The sequence below is a fragment of the Prionailurus bengalensis genome, chromosome X (assembly GCF_016509475.1).
Source record: "Prionailurus bengalensis isolate Pbe53 chromosome X, Fcat_Pben_1.1_paternal_pri, whole genome shotgun sequence".
Classification (NCBI taxonomy): domain Eukaryota; kingdom Metazoa; phylum Chordata; class Mammalia; order Carnivora; family Felidae; genus Prionailurus; species Prionailurus bengalensis.
The window spans coordinates 71,201,448-71,223,259 of record NC_057361.1 but is presented as its reverse complement, the minus strand read 5'-3'; the positions used below and the strand labels follow the sequence as shown (position 1 = coordinate 71,223,259).

General features: G+C 38.5%; 1 protein-coding gene and 1 pseudogene across 2 annotated transcripts in view; one reads left to right on the top strand and one right to left on the bottom strand.

Annotated features, from left to right (window-relative positions):
* APOOL (apolipoprotein O like) overlaps positions 1-21,812 on the bottom strand; it is a 102,895-nt gene that overhangs the window by 43,444 nt on the left and 37,639 nt on the right. The gene's annotated exons all lie outside the window — the stretch shown is intronic.
* Positions 8,617-9,831, top strand: LOC122477840 (annotated as a pseudogene).

The window sequence follows — 21,812 nt, the reverse complement described above, 5'->3', positions numbered from 1 at the left end:
AGGGAGAGAGAGAGAGAGAGACAGGGAGAGAGAGAGAGAGAGAGAGAGAGAGAGAGAGAGAAGAGAGAGAGATAAAGTAGCACTGAGGAGACTGCACAAGAAAAACACCTCCCCCAAAACATTGACTGGAGAAATGAGAAGGGCTGATTATTGCAAGTTTTTACAAGCAGCTGAGCTCAAAGTCTAAAATTTTAGAAGTCTTCATGATCACCCGTTCTGAGGATCCCCTGGATCACACTGGGAGAGACTTCCTGCACCCAGTGCATTTGGAAGAGGTGACACTGCCTCTCAAGAAACAAAAGAGCCAGTGGGTGCCAATGAGCTGCCCGATTAATTAGCATTCAGAGACACACCTGCTGAGAACAGCTACCTGGATGCCAAATGTTTGCTTTACCATACAATCCAAGCCCATGCGTGGTCATGCAACTACTTTTCTAGGACAAACCGGTACTAGCCAAAGCACAGCAAGAGCCTCCCCCAGAGGATCAGCATGGATCTCTGCCATGCCAGGTCCCTAAAATTTGCAGTTCTGGAACACAGTTGCACACCTGAGATAAAACAGGAGAACTGGGCTGCTAGGAATCAAGACAACTTCGACATGGACAGGATAAAGGTAGTAATCTGACAGAAACCTGGGACACAAGATGAGACTGTTCACTCTTCTGTGAGGGATTCCTGCACAGTGGCAGACATGAACTCCCTTATCCAGGTAAGAGGGCAGGCTGACGCCATTTTTCAAACTTCCCATCAGCATGGACAGACTTCATCAAGCAGCACAGAGCACACAGAGGAGGTTGAGCCTCTTAAAACAAGCTCCACACCACTGTGCTGTGCAGGTGCCTTTTTACTGGGGAAAGTGTGATTGAGAGCCAGAGCAGTAGCAGGTATCTCTTCCAGAAGACCAGCACAAAACCCCCACACACAACAGGTATACTGACCACAGAGTGCTGCAAAGTTCAGTTCTAATGGAAATAGGACCAGAAACACTTTCCTAACACACAAAAAACAGAGTCTTAGACAAAATTCCAAGACAGAGGAATTCATCCCAAAAGAAAGAACAAGAAGAGGTTGAGGTCCTGGTGGTAATCAAAATAGATATAAGTAATATGCCTAACCCAGAATTTAAAACAACATAAGAATACTGGCTGGTCCTGAAAAAAGCAGAGCAATAGAGACCATTACCTAAAAGATGACAGACCTAAAAACTAGCCAGGCCAAAATAAAAAATGCTGTCACTGAGATGCAAAACCAACTGAGAGTAATGACAACAAGGATGGAAGAAGTACAGGGAGGAATAAGTGACACAGAATGAAATTATGGAAAAAAATGAAGCTGAAAAGAGGGGAAGAAAAATATTGGATCATGAATAGACTTAAGAAAATCAGTGACTCCATAAAGCATAATAATGTTCACATTATAAGAGTCCCACAAGAAGAAGAGAGAGAAAAAAGGGCAGAAAGTTTATTTGACCAAATTATACCTGAAAACTTTCCTAATCAGGGGAAAGAAACATAACTCTGAATCCAGGAGGCACAAGAACTCCCATCAAAATAAAAGCTGGCCAACACCAAGACACACTGTAGGTAAAATTTGTAAAATACAGAGATAAGGAAAGAATCATGAAAGCAGCAAGGGAAAAGAAATCCCTAACCTACAAGGAAAGACACATCAGGTTAGCAGCAGATCTCCCCACAGAAACCTGGCAGGCCAGAAGGCAGTGGCATAATATATATATTGTGCTGAAGGGGAACAATATGCAGCCAAGAATAATATAACCAGAAAGGTTGTCATTCAGAATAGAAGGAGACATAAAGAGTTACCCAGACAAACAAAAACTAAAAGAATTCATGACCACTATACCAGCCCTACAGGAAATACTGAAAGAAATCTTTTGAGTGGTAAAGAAAGACCAAAAATAACAAAGACTAGAAAGGAACAGAGAAAATTTCCAGAACCAACCACTTCTCTCTCTTTTTTTTTAATGTTTATTTTTTTTGAGAGAGAGATAGAGCACAAGCAGGGGAGGGGCAAAGAGAGAGGGAGACACATAATCTGAAGCAGGCTCCAGGCTCTGAGCTGTCAGCACAGAGCCTGACGTGGGGCTCAAACCCACAAACCGTGAGATCATGACCTGAGCAGAAGTCTGGCACTTAACCGACTGAGCCACCCAGGCACCCCCCAACCACTTCTCAAATAATACAATAGCATTATATTCATATCTATCCATAATCACTCTGAATCTAAATGAACTAAATGCTCCAATCAAAAGATACAGGATATCAAAATGGATTTAAAAAAAAACCCATGTATATGCTGTCTGTAAGAGACTCATTTTAGACCTAAACAAACTTACAGATTAAAAGTGATAGGATGAAAAACGATCTCTCATGCTAACAAACATCAAAATATAGCCAAACTAGCCACACTTAAAACTACATTTTAAACCAAAGACTATAACAAGAGATAAATAATGGAACTATGTCACAATAAAGGGAATTATACAACAGGAAGATCAAACAATCATAAATATTTCTGCCCCAAACTTGAAAGCACCTATATATATATATACATATATATATATATATATATATATATATGTATATATATGTATATATATGTATATATATATATATATATAAATTAATAACAAACATAAACTGGGACACCTGGGTGGCTCAGTCAGTTAAGCGTCCAACTCTTGATTTCGGCTCAGGGCATGATCTCACAGTTCATGAGATCAAGCCCCACATTGGGCTCTGCACTGACAGCGAGGAGCCTACTTGGAATAATCTCTCTCCCTCTCTCTCTGCCCCTCCCTCACGCTCTCTCTCTCACAGTAAATGAACATTAAAAAAATAACAAACATAAAGAAACTCATTGATAATAACACAATCATAGTAGTGGATTTCAACACCCCACTTAGAGCAATGGACAGCTCATCTAGGCAGAAAACCAACAAGGAAACCATGGCTTCGAATGACACACTGGACTAGATGGATTTAACATATACAATCAGAACATTCCATCCTAAAGCAGTAGAACACACATTCTCTTCAAGTGCACATGTGACAGTCTCCAGAATAGATCATATACTGGGTCGCAAATCAGCCTTCAACAAGTAGAAAAAGATTGAAATAATACCATGTATGTTTTCAGACCACAATGCTATGACACTTGAAGTCAACCACAAGAAAAAATGTAGAAAAGACCATACATACATGGAGATAAAAGAAATTCTTGTAAAGAATGAATGGGTTAACCAGGAAATCAAAGACGATATAGAAAAAACTTAGAGACAAATGAGAATGAAAATATAACCGGCTGGAACCTTCGGGATGCAGCAAATGTGGTCATTAGAGGGAAGTATATAACAATATAGGCCTACATCAAGAAAATAACATTCAAATTCACAACCTAAACTTATACCTAAACGAGCTAGAAAAAGATAAGCAAATAAAGCCTAAAGCCATCACAAGAAGGTAAATAATAAAGATTAGAGAGCACAAGTAAACAGTATAGAAACAAATAAAAAAAAACCTACAACAAACCATCAAAACTAAGAGGTAGTTCTCTGAAAGAATTAATAAAATTGATAAACCCCTAGACAAACTTATCAAAAAGAAAAGAGAAAGGACCCAAATAAATAAAATTACAAATGAAATAGGAGTTATCACAGCCAACAGAAATGCAAACAATTAAAAGACAGTATTATGAAAAATTGTAAGGGAATCCAGGCAATCTGTAAGAAATGGACAAATTCCTAGAAACATACAAACTACCAAAATTGAAACAAGAAATAGAAAACCTGAACAAAAACATAAATAGCAAAGAAACTGAGTCAGTAATCAAAAATCTCACAACAAACGAAAGCCCAGGGCCAGATGGCTTTGAGGGGAATTCTACCAGATATTAAAAGAAGAGTTAAAACGTATTCTTCTCAAAGTGTTCCAAAAATAGAAATGGAAGGAAAAGTCCAAACTCATTCTATCAAGTCAGCATTACCTTGATTCCAAAATGAGACAAAGACCTCACTAAAAACGAGAATTAAAGGCCAATATCCCTGATGAACATGAATGCAAAAATTCTCAACAAGATTCCAGTAAATTGAATCCAATAGTACATTAAAAAAATTTATATTCACCACAATCAAATGGGATTTATATCTAGGCTGCAGGGCAGTTTCAGTTTTTGCAAATCAAACATAATACACTACATTAATAAAAGGAAGGGTAAGAACCATATGATCCTCTCAATAGGTGCAGAAAAAGCATTTGACAAAATACAGCATCCATTCTTGATAAAAACCCTCAACCAAGTAGGTGTAGATGGAACATAACTCAGCATCATAAAAGTCATATACTACAGACCCACAACTAATATTATTGTCATTGGGAAAAACATAGGATTGCCTCTACAGTCAGGAACAAGAAAGGGATGTCTACTCTCACCATTACTATTTACATAGTACAGGAAGGCTTAGCCTCAGGAATTAAAAAAAAAAAGAAAGAAAAAGCATCCAAATCAGTAAGAAACATGTCAAACTTCCACTACTTGCAGATGACATTATACTGTATGTAGAAAACCTGAAAAATTCTGCCAAAAAAATTGCTAGAATGCATGAATTCAGCAAAGACATGGGATATAATATCAACATACAGAAACCTGTGGCAATTCTGTACACCAGGAATAAAGCAGAAGAAAAAGGAATGTTTCCATTTACAACTGTACCAAAATCAATTAACAGACCTAGGAATAAACCTATCCAAAGAGGTGAAACATCTGTACTCATAAAACTTATGAAAGAAACTGAAGAAGACAGAAAGAAATTGGAAAAAATTCCATGCTCCTATTTTAAAGAAAAAACGTTGTTAAAATGTCTATACTAGCCAAAGCAATCTACACGTTTAATGCAAACCCTATCATAATACCACCAGCATTTTCAAAGAACTAGAAGAAACAATCCAAAAATTGATATGGAACCACAAAAGACTGCAAATAAATAGTCAAAGCAATCTTGAAAAAGAAAAGCTGGAGGCATCACAATTCTGGATGTGAAACTATATTGCAAAGCTGTGGTGATCAAAATGGTATGGTACTAGAACAAAATAACAGTATGGAGTTTCCTCAAAAACCTAACAACAGAACTTCCCTACGATCCAGCAATGGCATTATTAGGTATTTACCCAAAGAATACAAAATACAGATATGAAGAGGTACATGCACCCCAATGTTTATTGGCAGCATTATCAACAATAGCCATACTATGGAGAAAGTCCAAATGTCCATTCACTGGTGAATGCATAAATCAGATGTGGTATATATATAAGGAATGGAATATTGCTCAGCCATCAAAAAGAATGAACTCTTGCCATTTGCAATGTCATGGATGGATCTAGAATGTATTATGCTAAGTGAAATAAGTCAATCAGAGAAAGACAAATACCATATGATTTCACTGATATGTGGAATTTAAGAAACAAAACAGACGAACATTTGGGGAAAAGGGTGAGAAAGAGAGGGAAACAAACCAAAAAAGCCTATTAAGGATAGAGAATAAACTGACAGTTGATGGCAGGAGGTGAGTGGGAGATGGACTAGATGGGTGATGGGTATTAAGGAGAGCACTTGTGATGAGCCCTGGGTTTTGTATGTAAGTGATCAATCACTGAATTCTACTCCTGAAACCAATACACCAATATTGTACTGTACATTAACTAAAATTTAAATTAAAAACAAAACAAAAAAAGTAACCCAGACTCTTAAATACAGAGAAGAAACTGGTAGTTGCCAGGGAAATTAATGAGTGTGGGTAATGGGTGAAATAGATAAAGGGAATTAAGCATACACTTATCTTGATGAGTACAGAGAAATGTATACAATTGTTCAATCACTATATTGTAAACCTAAAACTATAATACTGTATGTTAATTATACTTGAATTAAAAAAATTACAAATGCCAATAATCCAACTAAAGCAAGATCAATCTCACTTAGAACTGAAATGCAAACAAGCAAACAAATACAAAGTCTCAGAAGCACAGAGCAGAATAGTGGTTACCAGAGGTGGATGGAAGAGGAAATGTGGAGGTGGCCAAAGAGTAAAGTTTCAGTTATTAAAGAATAAGTTCTAGAAATATAGTTAGTGTATGGTGACTATAGTTAACTATATTGTATTGTATACTTGAAATTCATATTGTATACTTGAAATTTGTTAAGAGGGTAGATCTTAAGTGTTTTCCTTTCCAAACATACACAAAAGAAAATGTTAAGTATTTGAGGTGACAGATCTGTTAATCAGCTTCATTGTGATAATCATTTCATAATATATACATGTCAAAACATCAAGTTTTATACCATGTATACATATATATGTGTATATAATTTATACATGTATATAATGTATACATGTATATAATTATACCATGTATACATATATGTGTATATAATTTATACCATGTATACATATATATGTGTAGATATGTATACATGGTATAAAATTTGATGTTTTGACATGTATATATTACATGTGTATATATATGTATACATACATATAATATATATACATATATATGTGTATATACATATATATGTACACATACATACATATAATTCCTATTTGTCAGATGTCAGATGTCAGATTTGACATGATGTCAAATGTCAAATGTCATTTGATGTCAGATGTCAGATTTGACATGTATATATTACATGTGTACATATATATGTATACATACATATAATATATATACATATATATGTGTATATACATATATATGTACACATACATACATATAATTCCTATTTGTCAGATATAAAGTTGAGAAAAAAGATTTCAACTCTACTGTGAGAATTCTGTTTCCACTGAAGGAAGAACATTCTTACTATAGATTAGAAGCCTTACTATAGATTACTATAGGGCTTAAATGGGACTTACTGTATAAATACAACTTGTTTGTACTCTCAGAAATTCTAATTAGATTAAGTAAGCTATAAAGCCACAAAAAAAAAAACACATTTAAATTAAATTGAACCAAAGTAACTAGAACCCTCAAATCAATATTTCTTCTCTGTTATTTTTTTGGTAAAAACAAGCCAATGACAATAAGTCAAACTCATATCACAGAAACATTTAAAAAAGTAACATGCAATGATATCTATGGCTGATTGTACACACACAGCACAGTTGCATCATTTTACAGATCTGAATAATGCAAATTTCATGGTTTAAAGAAATGATTACCCCCTGGCTCTGCAGTTTCCTAATAGACAAATTTAATTATATTCACCAGATGGTACTTAATAAGATAGGAGTATACTGAAACTTTTTAAAAAGATGTTTAACCAACAAGAATTGAACTATAAAAGGATTTTCAAGTTAACCACAAATTTACCAGAAGATTCAATTAACCAGAACACCTTAATCATGTTTTGGTTTAGTAGAGGCTTTATTGTAAATAAATTTAAAAAGAGGCAAAACTCACTTTACCTGGAAATATTGCATGCAAATCACATTTTCATTCCTTCATAATTCTAAGTTCTTCAAATACTGGATCCCATCTTTGGGAATATTTTCTAGTACCTAGCTGGCAACCAACTTAGATAAGTAATTCAATTAAATTCTATTTTAAATGTATTGTGAAATACAATAAATACCAAGGAATTCTGTGTATTCTATAATAAAGAGCACAAAGTTACTTGAAAATTAAGTAATATGTAAATTCAACTATTTGGGACAAATGCTACTTACCCTCCTACCTAGATTTTCAGCTTTCCAAGATGAGTGTCAAAGTAAGCTAAAAAAAAATCATCGTCTCTCTAAGATTAATAAAAAAGAGAAAGAACACTAATAGTTAACAAGTATGTAGGGAAGTGGATCTATCCCAGACTGCTAATGAAAATTAATAAAACATTACCCAGTGCTTATAACAGTGCCTCTTATAACAGTGCCTCACACACATACAAAAGGAATTCAGGAAATATTTTTGGTTAAATGAGTACTACCTTTATGCATTTCGATTTGGCACTGTATTGATATATATATTTTTTTAATTTCTTTTAACATTTATTCATTTTTGAGAGAAAGAGACAGAGCACGAGTTGGGGAGGGGTAGAGAGAGAGGGAGACAGAGAATCTGAAACAGGCTCCAGGCTCTGAGCTGACAGCACAGAGCCTGATGAGGGGCTCAAACTCACAAGCCATGAGATCATGATCTGAGCCAGAATCAGACACTTAACCGACTGGCCACCCAGGCACCTCACTATATTGATATTTTTTATGCTTTCTGGCCTACAATTCCATTTCTAGAAATTTATTTTAAGTAAATATTGATAGATAAACATAAAGATTTGTGTACAAGGTATTTTATCAAAGTACTGATTATACTAGCATAATAACTGGAAATATCCTAAGTTTCCAAAAAATTATGTAAACTGTAGTTTGATAATGATACATTCATATATTTATGCCACCATTAAGAATTCTCTCCAATGTCATCCAACTAGTCAGTGGTGGAGTCAGAATTCAGATTCAAACTTACATATATTTCTCTAAGAATGTAGATAAATCTGAGGTGACTTAAGACTAGAAAAGATAAAAAGTACAATGGTGAACAGGGCACTGGGTGAGGGGTTGCTGTTAGTAGCACAGTCTCAGTAGGCAGTATGAGTTTGGCTAAGGGCCAGGTCCCCAGGAAGACGGCAGGGAACCAGCTTTCTGGGATTGTAGAGACAAGAGAGGAAGAGGAGTTCTATCAGACGACTTATGGGGGTTTCACAGAGGAATTAGGAGATGATGAGTATCAAGGGCACCAGTCAAACACAGAGGATTAGGTGGACTAGGACTCTGACATCAATGAAGGGGATGAACCATTCAGGGATAGAGAAGCAGAAGAGCCAAGAAGGAAGCTCTGAATAGTTACCAAAGCAATAAGGAGCCTCTCAAGAGCCTGAGGACTCGAAATGTCAGCACTCCAGCTGGTAGCTCTCAGAAGGCCTGAGAAGACAAGGCACTACTGCCACTAGAAATAGAGGAACATGGCTCTGACAGAATTCCATGCATCAGTCTACAGGTGAGCATACATTACAGACATTCCTTTGGGTACAGGGGAGAACAAGATCAGAGGAGTTCAACTTATGTTCACTGGAGACATATGTACAGCTCGAGGCTGACAAAAAGCAAGTAAAGAAGAAGTGGAAGTGCCCTAGGCCCATAAACACCTATCATTTGGTGACAGTGCCACTTGTTGGGGAGCCAGGTCCTAAAGAAGAGAATGTGAACGTGGAAGGACTGGATACTGCTCCCATTGCTTCTGCACTGACTACCCATGACAGTCCTGAACCCATCATGCCTCCTGCTTGCTGCTCCCATACCTTCACCACTTTTAGTGATTATACATTCAAGGAATGATGTCCTCTAGGGTAGCTCCCAAAGGTCCCTGTTCCGGAGGTCTGCCCTGTGACCCATGACCCAACCCTGTACCGGGACCATGTCACAGACATCAGCTGTGCCACTGCTTGAGCCTTCAAGATCATCAAGTAGTAGAGCACTGCCCAGAGGCTGCTACCCACTGCCTCAGTACTGGGCCCTGGCCCACCAGATCCCAAGCCCCTGGCTGGCTCTGGGATGCAAGCCTACCACCGAAAATCATAGTCAAATAAAGAGATGTTTAGTCCTTAGAAACTTCTTTCCTGCCCTGACTTGGGGCTTTTAACGTTCTCCCTCCTCTCCCTGCTTCTCCCCTTTGTCATCTCTGAGCTTTTCCCAAAGTTCTCCTGGTTTTATGTGGGGGATAAGCTTAGGAATCCCCCGGACTTACACCAATGGGTTAACAAGGCATAAAGAAATACAAAGTCATAACATGTTCACCCACAAGTCTGGGTACACCAGATTGGCACCCCAAGAATAGGAGGGTGCAAAGGCAACCTGAGAATAGGGAGGCACAAAGGCACGAGGAACAGGGTGGTGCAAAGGCACCCCAAAATAGAGACTGGGTACAGAGCCCCCAGAATAGAGAGGGAGAGGCAAAGGCCTAAAATAGGAACGGGCGCAAAGGTGCCCAATATATAGGTATATAAAATAAACAAGATTAGATATTCAGGGTGGAAGCACCCCCTATTTAGTACTGTAGCAGAAAAGCTGCTTTCACAAGAGGATAGGGCCAGGTTAGGTAAACTGGTAATTAGACTATGGACCCCTGCACTGCAGGCAAAGCAGCCCAGAGCAGAGATGGTTAACAAAAGAAAAGGTGCCTTATTAACCCTGATGTTATTTCCCCTATCTGTCTCATCCCCTAGGCTAGCTAAGATAAACAGAGATGCTGCCTCATATCCGCTGTAAAGAACCTTCCTCCCAACTGCCCGGTGCCCGGATTTTGTTTTGTATTAACCCAAACCCCTAACCATGAATATCTTCAAGAACCCCTTTCCCTCACGTCCACAAGTTAATGTTCACAGATTCATTGTCCCTTTGTGCATGTCCATCGCCATGTTTGTAAGCCTTCTGATTCTAATAAAAACGGGACAAGGACCTTATTCGGGGCTCTTGTCTTTTCCCGGACATTAGCCATCTCTCACTTTCAATCCTGAGTCCTGCTCTTTTGCTAGACAAGAGAGAACTCTAGACCCATAGTCTACGACAGTTTTATTTGTGTTTTTTAATCTAATAAAAGAGAAAGATCCCCCTAAAAAAAGTACAATGGCAAAGAGAAACCAATAACCACAATTAGATATGATAGACTGGATCAGTAAGATTTAAGTTAAACAGGCATAATTGTCCCTAGTCTACATGCATAAGTACAGATTGGAAAAAGACATAGCTTATCAGTAGCCCATGTAAAGAGGTTGAATTAATTTTAGAGAACTCCCACTTTACTATGTCATGGTTAAAGGTAAATTATAAGCAAGGTTGACTATAAGGACACTTAAATATAAATATAAAAATGAATGTGTTCTTAGATAGTATACATAGAAATATATTACCTAGAACAAGAGAAGTCAGAATCTGACTCTATTCTATAGTTGTCAAAATACATCTGTTAGAAAACACTATGCTACATATTTTTGGCAAAGAATGATCATTATACACAAGAACTCCAATTTATGGTATATGAGGATTAAAGTTAATAATACACTTATCCAGTATGCAAAATTAGTTAAAGTATAACTGAAATATGCAGTGTTGTTTTATGGAAGAGGGATGAAATTTTTTCTGTATAGCACCAACGGAAGAGCAGCAAAGCAAATGGATAGAACTTATTATGAGACAGGTTTGTGTTTGACATAAGGAAAGACCTTAGGTAAAATGAGAGCTGCCAGAAAATGGATGGACTGCCTTAGGTTCTTTTATCCAGAGTTTCATTATTGTAAAAGATAAATGGCCACTCTGTGTGCCTATCATAGAGGGGATTACAGAACCATAGAGAAGACTAAACTAGAAAATATCCAAAGTCACTTTCAAAACTGAGGTCTTAATGAATTTCTTAAACAAAGGTTTGCAAATATCAGGTATGCTCACATAAATTTGTTGAGAAAAAAAATCAAACTGCTTATAATTACTAAGCCCCTGTACATTGTTATTCACTAAGAAAAATTAGTAACTTTTTTTCCATTGAAGTTAGGATTTTAGATGCTTTATTTTTATTCCAACTTTTATTTAAATCTTAGTTACTTACATACAGTGTAATACTGGTTGCAGGAGTAGAATTTAGTGATTTGTAACATACATATAACACATAGTGCTCTTCATAAAAAGTGCCCTCCTTAATACCCATCACCAATTTAGCCCATACCCCACCCACCTATCTCCATCAACCCTCAGTTGGTTCTCTATCATTAACAGTCAAATGGTTTGTTTCCCTCCCTTTTCCCCCATGCTACATATTGATCTATTTTGTTCCCTAAATTCCACATATGAGTGACATCATATGGTATGTCTGATGGACTTATTAATGCTCAGCATAATACATTCTAGCTCTATCCATATACTTGCAAATAGCAAAATTTCATTCCTTTTTATGGCTAAGTAGTATTCCATCATATATATACAATTTCTTTATCCAGTCATCAGTCGATGGACACTTAGGCTCTTTCAATAGTTTGGCTATTGTTGATAATGTTATTAAAATCAGGGTGTATGTTGCCATGAATTAGTATTTTTGTATCTTTTGGATAAATACCTAGTAGTGCAATTTCTGGGTCATAGGGTAGTTTTAACTTTTTGAGGAAATTCCATACTGTGGCTGAACCAATATGAATTCCTACCACAGTATAAGAGGGTTCCCCATTTGCCACAATCTTGCCAACATCTCGTTTCCTGTGTTGTCAATTTTAGCCATTGTGAAAGGTGTGAGGTGGTATCTTATTGTGGTTTTGACTTGGTATTTCCCTGATGATGAACGATGACGATCTTTTCATAGGACTGTTAGCCACCTGGAAGTCTACTTTGGAGAAGTGTCTATTCATGTCTTTTGCACATTTCTTCACTGGATTGTTTTTTTGGGTGTTGAGTTTGATAAGTACTTTATAGATTTTGCATACTAACCCTTTACCTGATAAGTCATTTGCAAACATCTTCCCCCATTCCATGGGCTGCCTTTTAGTTTTGTTGATTGTTTACTTCACTGTGAAGAAGCTTTTTATCTTGATGAGATCCCAATAGTTCATGTCTACTTTTGTTTACCTTTCCTCCACTGACATGTCTAGTAAGATACTCTGGCCAAGGTCAAAGAGGTGGCTGCCTGTGTTATCTCATTGGAGTTTGATGGTTTCCTGTCTCACATTTAGGTCTTTCATCCATTTAGAATTTATGTTTGTATATGGTGTAAGAAAGTGGTCATTCTCTGCGTGTCAATGCCCGGTTTTCCCAACACCATTTGTTGAAGAAACTGTCTTTTCCATCAGATATTCATTCCTGCTTTATCGAAGATCAGTCGACCATATAAATGTGGGTCCATTTCTGGGTTTTCCATTCTGTTCCATTGATCTACATATCTAGTTTTGTGCCACTACCATACTGTCTTGATGACTACAGTTCTGTAATTCAGCTTGATGTCTGAAATTGTGGTGTCTCCAGCTTTGCTTTTTTTTCAGGATTGCTTTGGTTATTCAGAGTCTTTTATGGTTCCATGAAAATTTTAAGATTGTTCTAGCTCTGAGAATAATTTCAGTGTATTTTGATAGGGGTTGCAGTAAATGTTTAAGTTGTTTTGGTTATTACAGACATTTTAACAATGTTTATTCTTCTAATCCATGAGCATGGAAAGTATGCCATTTCTATGTGTCCTCTTCAATTTCCTTCATAACCATTCTATAGTTTTCGGGGTACAGATCTTTTACCACTTTGAGTATGTTTTTTCCTAGGTCTATTATTGTTTTTACTGCAACTGTCAATGGGGTTATTCCTTCATTTCTTTTTCTGCTGCTTCATTATTGGTAAATAGAAATGCACCATATTTCTATATGTTGATTTCTTTTCCTGCAACTTTGCTAAATTCATGTGTTAGTGATGGCAATTTTTTGGAGTATTTCAGGTTTTCTACATACAGTATCATATCATTTGCAAACAGTGAAAGTTTGACTTCTTCCTTGCTGATTTGGATGTAATTTCTTTTTGTTGTCTGATTGCTGAGGCTAAGAGTTCCAGTACTATATTAAATAATAATGAGTGGACATCCATGTCTTGTTCCTGACCTTAGAGGAAAACCTGTTTTTCCCCATTGGGGATGATATTAGCTGTGGGTCTTTCATATATAATTTTTATGATGATGAGTTAGGTTCAATCTATATCTACTTGGTTGAGGGTTTTTATCAAGAATGGATGCTGTATTTTGAGAAATGCTTTTTCTGCATCTATTGAATCATATGGTTCTTACCCTTTATTTTATTAATACAGTATATCACACTGTTTGTGTAGCCCAGAAATAAATCCCAGATGATCGTGGTGAATGATTCTTCTAACGTACTGTTGGGATTCAATTTGATAGTATCTTGTTGAGAAATGCTGCATCCATGTTCATCAGGGATATTAGCCTGTAAATCTCCTTTTCAGCAGGGACTTTGTCTCATTTGGAATCATCAAAAAGCCAAACTCGAACTCAAAACCATGAGATCATGACCTGAGCTGAAATCAAGAGTCAGATGTTTAACCTACCAAGCCACCCAGGCACCCCTGCGTTTTTTTTTTTATATCTGTTCTGATACTCTATGTGTTTTGATAAGAGCATTTAGTCCATTTATATTCAGAGTAATTATTGATAGATATGAATTTAGTGCCATTGTGTTACCTGAAATTGGTGTTTCTGACGATGTTCTCTGTTCTTTTGTAGTGGTTGCTGCTTTTGGTTTATCCCCCCCACCAAAAGAGCCCCTTTAATATTTCTTATAGGACTTTTTTAGTGGTCACAAACTCCTTTTGTTTTGTCTGGGAAACTCTATCTCTGCTTCTATTCTGAATGACAGCCTGCCGGATAAAGTATTCTTGGCTGCATATTTTTCACATTCAGCACATTGAATATATCATACTACTCCCTTCTGGCCTGCCAAGTTTCTCTACAAAGATATGTTGGGAACCTGATGTCTTTCTTTGTAGATTAAGGACTTTTTCCCCTTGCTACTTTCAGGATTCTTTCCTTTCCTTATCTATGTATTTTGTGAATTTGACTATGATATATCTTGGTTACAGTCAGCTTTGTTGAATTAATCTGAGTTCTCTGTGCATCTTGGATTTTGATGCCTATTTACTTCCTCAGATTAGGGATGTTTTCAGCCAAAATTTGCTCAAATAAAGCTTCTGCCCCTTTCTCTTTCTCTTCTTCTGAGATGCCTATGATACAAATATTATTATGCTTTAAGGAGGTATTGAGTTCTATATATATTTGTAATCCAATACCTTTCTTTCCCTCTTTATTTTGGCTTCAGTTTCTTCCCATAATTTTATCTTCTATATCACTGATTGGTTCCTCTGCTTCATCCATCCTCAATGTCTGCATATATTTGGTTTTGCATCTTGGTTACAGCATTTTTTTATTTCAGCCTGAGTAGTTTTTAGTTCTTTTATCTCTGCAGTAAGGAATTCACTAGTGTCTTCTATTATTTTTTCAATCCCAGCTAGTGTCCTTATGATTATTGTTTTAAAGTTTGGTTCAGAGGTTGCGGCAAGATGGCGGCTTAGGAGGACGCTGGGCTCACCGCACGTCCTGCTGATCACTTAGATTCCATCTACACCTGCCTAAATAACCCAGAAAACCGCCAGAGGATTAGCAGAACAGAGTCTCCGGAGCCAAACGCAGACGAGAGGCCCACGGAAGAGGGTAGGAAGGGCGGCGAGGCGGTGCGCGCTCCACGGACTGGCGGGAGGGAGCCGGAGCGGAGGGGCGACTCGCCGGCCAAGCAGAGCCCCGAGTCGGGCTTGCAAAAGCGGAGGGGCCGGGTGGACTGTGTTCCGACAGCAAGCGCGACTTAGCGTCTGGGAGGTCATAAATTAACAGCTCTGCTCTGAAAGCGGGAAGGCTGAAGGACAAAGGGAGGGAGAGCTGCTGAGCCCCCTGACAACAGAGCTCAGTTTGGTGGGGAACAAAGGCGCTCGCCAGCGCCATTTCCCCCGCCCATCCCCCAGCCGAAATCCCAAAGGGAACCGGTTCCTGCCAGGGAACTTGCTCGTTCCGCACAAACACCCAACTCTGCGCTTCGGCGGAGCCAAACCTCCGGCAGCGGATCTGACTCCCTCCCGCTGCCACAGGGCCCCTCCTGAAGTGGATCACCTAAGGAGAAGCGATCTAAGCCTGCCCCTCCTGCCCCCGAGCACCTTGCCTACCCACCCCAGCTAATACGCCAGATCCCCAGCATCACAAGCCTGGCAGGGTGCAAGTAGCCCAGACGAGCCACACCACCCCACAGTGAATCCCGCCCCTAGGAGAGGGGAAGAGAAGGCACACACCAGTCTGACTGTGGCCCCAGCGGTGGGCTGGGGGCAGACATCAGGTCTGACTGCGGCCCCGCCCACCAACTCCAGGTATACACCACAGCACAGGGGAAGTGCCCTGCAGGTCCTCACCACGCCAGGGACTATCCAAAATGACCAAGCGGAAGAACTCCCCTCAGAAGAATCTCCAGGAAATAACAACAGCTAATGAGCTGATCAAAAAGGATTTAAATAATATAACAGAAAGTGAATTTAGAATAATAGTCATAAAATTAATCGCTGGGCTTGAAAACAGTATACAGGACAGCAGAGAATCTCTTGCTACAGAGATCAAGGGACTAAGGAACAGTCACGAGGAGCTGAAAAACGCTTTAAACGAAATGCATAACAAAATGGAAACCACCACAGCTCGGCTTGAAGAGGCAGAGGAGAGAATAGGTGAACTAGAAGATAAAGTTATGGAAAAAGAGGAAGCTGAGAAAAAGAGAGATAAAAAAATCCAGGAGTATGAGGGGAAAATTAGAGAATTAAGTGATACACTAAAAAGAAATAATATACGCATAATTGGTATCCCAGAGGAGGAAGAGAGAGGGAAAGGTGCTGAAGGGGTACTTGAAGAAATCATAGCTGAGAACTTCCCTGAACTGGGGAAGGAAAAAGGCATTGAAATCCAAGAGGCACAGAGAACTCCCTTCAGACGTAACTTGAATCGATCTTCTGCACGACATATCATAGTGAAACTGGCAAAATACAAGGATAAAGAGAAAATTCTGAAAGCAGCAAGGGGTAAACGTGCCCTCACATATAAAGGGAGACCTATAAGACTCGTGACTGATCTCTCTTTTGAAACTTGGCAGGCCAGAAAGAATTGGCACGAGATTTTCAGGGTGCTAGACAGAAAAAATATGCAGCCAAGAATCCTTTATCCAGCAAGTCTGTCATTTAGAATAGAAGGAGAGATAAAGGTCTTCCCAAACAAACAAAAACTGAAGGAATTTGTCACCACTAAACCAGCCCTACAAGAGATCCTAAGGGGGACCCTGTGAGACAAAGTCCCAGAGACATCACTACAAGCATAAAACATACAGACATCACAATGACTCTAAACCCGTATCTTTCTATAATAACACTGAATGTAAATGGATTAAATGCGCCAACCAAAAGACATAGGGTATCAGAATGGATAAAAAAACAAGACCCATCTATTTGCTGTCTACAAGAGACTCATTTTAGACCTGAGGACACCTTTAGATTGAGAGTGAGGGGATGGAGAACTATTTATCATGCGACTGGAAGCCAAAAGAAAGCTGGAGTAGCCATACTTATATCAGACAAACTAGACTTTAAATTAAAGGCTGTAACAAGAGATGAAGAAGGACATTATATAATAGTTACAGGGTCTATCCATCAGGAAGAGCTAACAATTATAAATGTCTATGCGCCGAATACCGGAGCCCCCAAATATATAAAACAATTACTCATAAACATAAGCAACCTTATTGATAAGAATGTGGTAATTGCAGGGGACTTTAATACACCACTTACAGAAATGGATAGATCATCTAGACACACGGTCAATAAAGAAACAAGGGCCCTGAATGAGACATTGGATCAGATGGACTTGACAGATATATTTAGAACTCTGCATCCCAAAGCAACAGAATATACTTTCTTCTCGAGTGCACATGGAACATTCTCCAAGATAGATCATATACTGGGTCACAAAACAGCCCTTCATAAGTTTACAAGAATTGAAATTATACCATGCTTACTTTCAGACCACAATGCTATGAAGCTTGAAATCAACCACAGAAAAAAGTCTGGAAAACCTCCAAAAGCATGGAGGTTAAAGAACACCCTACTAACGAATGAGTGGGTCAACCAGGCAATTAGAGAAGAAATTAAAAAATATATGGAAACAAACGAAAATGAAAATACAACAATCCAAACGCTTTGGGACGCAGCAAAGGCAGTCCTGAGAGGAAAATACATTGCAATCCAGGCCTATCTCAAGAAACAAGAAAAATCCCAAATACAAAATCTAACAGCACACCTAAAGGAACTAGAAGCAGAACAGCAAAGGCAGCCTAAGCCCAGCAGAAGAAGAGAAATAATAAAGATCAGAGCAGAAATAAACAATATAGAAACTAAAAAAACTGTAGAGCAGATCAACGAAACCAAGAGTTGGTTTTTTGAAAAAATAAACAAAATTGACAAACCTCTAGCCAGGCTTCTCAAAAAGAAAAGGGAGATGACCCAAATAGATAAAATCATGAATGAAAATGGAATTATTACAACCAATCCCTCAGAGATACAAACAATTATCAGGGAATACTATGAAAACTTATATGCCAACAAATTGGACAACCTGGAAGAAATGGACAAATTCCTGAACACCCACACGCTTCCAAAACTCAATCAGGAGGAAATAGAAAGCTTGAACAGACCCATAACCAGCGAAGAAATTGAATCGGTTATCAAAAATCTCCCAACAAATAAGAGTCCAGGACCAGATGGCTTCCCAGGGGAGTTCTACCAGACGTTTAAAGCAGAGATAATACCTATCCTTCTCAAGCTATTCCAAGAAATAGAAAGGGAAGGAAAACTTCCAGACTCATTCTATGAAGCCAGTATTACTTTGATTCCTAAACCAGACAGAGACCCAGTAAAAAAAGAGAACTACAGGCCAATATCCCTGATGAATATGGATGCAAAAATTCTCAATAAGATACTAGCAAATCGAATTCAACGGCATATAAAAAGAATTATTCACCATGATCAAGTGGGATTCATTCCTGGGATGCAGGGCTGGTTCAACATTCGCAAATCAATCAACGTGATACATCACATTAACAAAAAAAGAGAGAAGAACCATATGATCCTGTCAATCGATGCAGAAAAGGCCTTCGACAAAATCCAGCACCCTTTCTTAATAAAAACCCTTGAGAAAGTCGGGATAGAAGGAACATACTTAAAGATCATAAAAGCCATTTATGAAAAGCCCACAGCTAACATCATCCTCAATGGGGAAAAACTGAAAGCTTTTTCCCTGAGATCAGGAACACGACAAGGATGCCCACTCTCACCGCTGCTGTTTAACATAGTGCTGGAAGTTCTAGCATCAGCAATCAGACAACAAAAGGAAATCAAAGGCATCAAAATTGGCAAAGATGAAGTCAAGCTTTCGCTTTTTGCAGATGACATGATATTATACATGGAAAATCCGATAGACTCCACCAAAAGTCTGCTAGAACTGATACAGGAATTCAGCAAAGTTGCAGGATACAAAATCAATGTACAGAAATCAGTTGCATTCTTATACACTAACAATGAAGCAACAGAAAGACAAATAAAGAAACTGATCCCATTCACAATTGCACCAAGAAGCATAAAATACCTAGGAATAAATCTAACCAAAGATGTAAAGGATCTGTATGCTGAAAACTATAGAAAGCTTCTGAAGGAAATTGAAAGAAATGGAAAGACATTCCCTGCTCATGGATTGGAAAAATAAATATTGTCAAAATGTCAATACTACCCAAAGCTATCTACACATTCAATGCAATCCCAATCAAAATTGCACCAGCATTCTTCTCGAAACTAGAACAAGCAATCCTAAAATTCATATGGAACCACAAAAGGCCCCGAATAGCCAAAGGAATTTTGAAGAAGAAGACCAAAGCAGGAGGCATCACAATCCCAGACTTTAGCCTCTACTACAAAGCTGTCATCATCAAGACAGCATGGTATTGGCACCAAAACAGACACATAGACCAATGGAATAGAATAGAAACCCCAGAACTAGACCCACAAACGTATGGCCAACTCATCTTTGACAAAGCAGGAAAGAACATCCAATGGAAAAAAGACAGCCTCTTTAACAAATGGTGCTGGGAGAACTGGACAGCAACATGCAGAAGGTTGAAACTAGACCACTTTCTCACACCATTCACAAAAATAAACTCAAAATGGATAAAGGACCTAAATGTGAGACAGGAAACCATCAAAACCTTAGAGGAGAAAGCAGGAAAAGACCTCTCTGACCTCAGCCGTAGCAATCTCTTACTCGACACATCCCCAAAGGCAAGGGAATTAAAAGCAAAAGTGAATTACTGGGACCTTATGAAGATAAAAAGCTTCTGCACAGCAAAGGAAACAACCAACAAAACTAAAAGGCAACCAACGGAATGGGAAAAGATATTCGCAAATGACATATCGGACAAAGGGCTAGTATCCAAAATCTATAAAGAGCTCACCAAACTCCACACCCAAAAAACAAATAACCCAGTGAAGAAATGGGCAGAAAACATGAATAGACACTTCTCTAAAGAAGACATCCGGATGGCCAACAGGCACATGAAAAGATGTTCAGCGTCGCTCCTTATCAGGGAAATACAAATCAAAACCACACTCAGGTATCACCTCACGCCAGTCAGAGTGGCCAAAATGAACAAATCAGGAGACTATAGATGCTGGAGAGGATGTGGAGAAACGGGAACCCTCTTGCACTGTTGGTGGGAATGCAAATTGGTGCAGCCGCTCTGGAAAGCAGTGTGGAGGTTCCTCAGAAAATTAAAAATAGACCTACCCTATGACCCAGCAATAGCACTGCTAGGAATTTACCCAAGGGATACAGGAGCACTGATGCATAGGGCCACTTGTACCCCAATGTTCATAGCAGCACTCTCAACAATAGCCAAATTATGGAAAGAGCCTAAATGTCCATCAACTGATGAATGGATAAAGAAATTGTGGTTTATATACACAATGGAATATTACGTGGCAATGAGAAAAAATGAAATATGGCCTTTTGTAGCAATGTGGATGGAACTGGAGAGTGTGATGCTAAGTGAAATAAGCCATACAGAGAAAGACAGATACCATATGGTTTCACTCTTATGTGGATCCTGAGAAACTTAACAGGAACCCATGGGGGAGAGGAAGGGAAAAAAAAAAAAAGAGGTTAGAATGGGAGAGAGCCAAAGCATAAGAGACTGTTAAAAACTGAGAACAAACTGAGGGTTGATGGGGGGTGGGAGGGAGGAGAGGGTGGGTGATGGGTATTGAGGAGGGCACCTTTTGGGATGAGCACTGGGTGTTTTATGGAAACCAATTTGTCAATAAATTTCAGGAAAAAAAAAAAAATAAAATAAAAAATAAAAAAATAAAGTTTGGTTCAGACATCTTACTTGTATCTATATTGATTAAATACCTGGCTGTGACTTCCTGTTCTTTCTCTTGGGGTGAATTCCTCCATCTTGTCATTTTTGTCTGGATCACTGCTTTTTTGTATGATTGTTAAAAAAGCCTATTATTGGGACACCTGAGTGACTCAGTTGGTTAAACATCCGACTTCAGCTCAGGTCATGGTCTCATGGTTCTTGTGTTCGAGCCCCGTCATTGGGCTCTGTGCTGACGGCTCAGAGCCTGGAGCATGCTTCGGGTTCCATGCCTCCCTCTCTCTCTGCCCCTCCCCCACTCATGCTCTGTCTACGTCTCTCAAAAATAAATTAAAATGTTAAAAATTTTCTATAAAAGAAGCTAGATCCAAAAAAGGTAAAATAATAAAATTAAATTAATTTTTTTAAATAAATAAAATAAATTATTCTGTATCCCATACAAAAAGATTAATAAAAGCAAAGGAAGTTAGATCCTATTTCCCCTAGGGCTTAAGCTTTGTAGCACTTTATGATCACTAGATTTGGTACACACAAGGGGTTTGTGCTGGTTGTCTGGGGATGGGGATGGGGCCTGGATTCTCAGGCAGACTTTTCCTAGGAGAGATTTACCTGCACTTTTTCCTTACCTCTGAGGAAGCCCTCAGAGAAGAGGAAATGATCACCACTCCTGTATCCCAGGCTTCTCTCAGATCACTGCCTTCACCCTGCCTGCATCTGAG